The 671-nt window shown below is 46.2% G+C and overlaps 1 non-coding gene across 1 annotated transcript; it reads right to left on the bottom strand.

Moving 5' to 3' along the window:
• Positions 1-238: 238 nt before the first annotated feature.
• Positions 239-345, bottom strand: LOC117132227. Its single transcript, XR_004455787.1, has one exon. It is a non-coding gene; the product is annotated as a small nucleolar RNA R71 (small nucleolar RNA).
• Between the last annotated feature and the right edge of the window lie 326 nt (positions 346-671).

Below are 671 nucleotides of genomic sequence, written 5' to 3'. Positions count from 1 at the left end.
GTTCTCTGATCTCTCTACAGAAATTCCAATGGAGCATATTGAGAGCTTCGAAAAAGTCTGCAGTTTCACTCGCGTGAATGGTGTTCCACCAGACTACATCACGTGCATGTTATTCCCATTCTCTCTTGATGGAAAAGCTGCACGGTGGTTGAACTCTCTCCCTACCGGCTCTCTCACTTCATGGGAACAGGTCCGATCAGCGTTCCTCAGCCATTTTTACTCTAAGGCGAGAACAACTGCATTGAGGAACAAGATCACCTCCTTCAGACAGATCACTGGTGAGCTTTTCTGCGACGCATGGGAGCGCTTCAATGACTATCGCAGAGAATGTCCTCACCATGGATTTGATGATGATTATATCCTGGACATTTTCTATGATGGAGTGGACTGGAAATACCAAGGTGCTCTAAACTCTGCGAGCAATGGAGACTTCATGACTCAAACTACTGATGGAGCGTTTAAGCTGATTGAGAACATGGCTGCTAGCTCAGCTAATAAGAAAGAGGAGAGTGATTGCTCCAAGAAAGGAAACAGTTCTGACGCCCAGAAAATAGATGAACTGACTGCCAAGGTTGATCAGCTACTGAAAAATAACCAAGGGCACGTTTTCAGCATGGAACAACCTACGACCGAGCATATTCAGAACCAGAACCAGCGACAACCGCAGAGCA

The sequence above is a fragment of the Brassica rapa genome, chromosome A02, assembly GCF_000309985.2.
Source record: "Brassica rapa cultivar Chiifu-401-42 chromosome A02, CAAS_Brap_v3.01, whole genome shotgun sequence".
In the NCBI taxonomy this organism is placed as follows: Eukaryota; Viridiplantae; Streptophyta; class Magnoliopsida; order Brassicales; family Brassicaceae; genus Brassica; species Brassica rapa.
The sequence above is the reverse complement of the archived record's forward strand: the minus strand, read 5'-3'. Positions and strand labels throughout refer to the sequence as shown.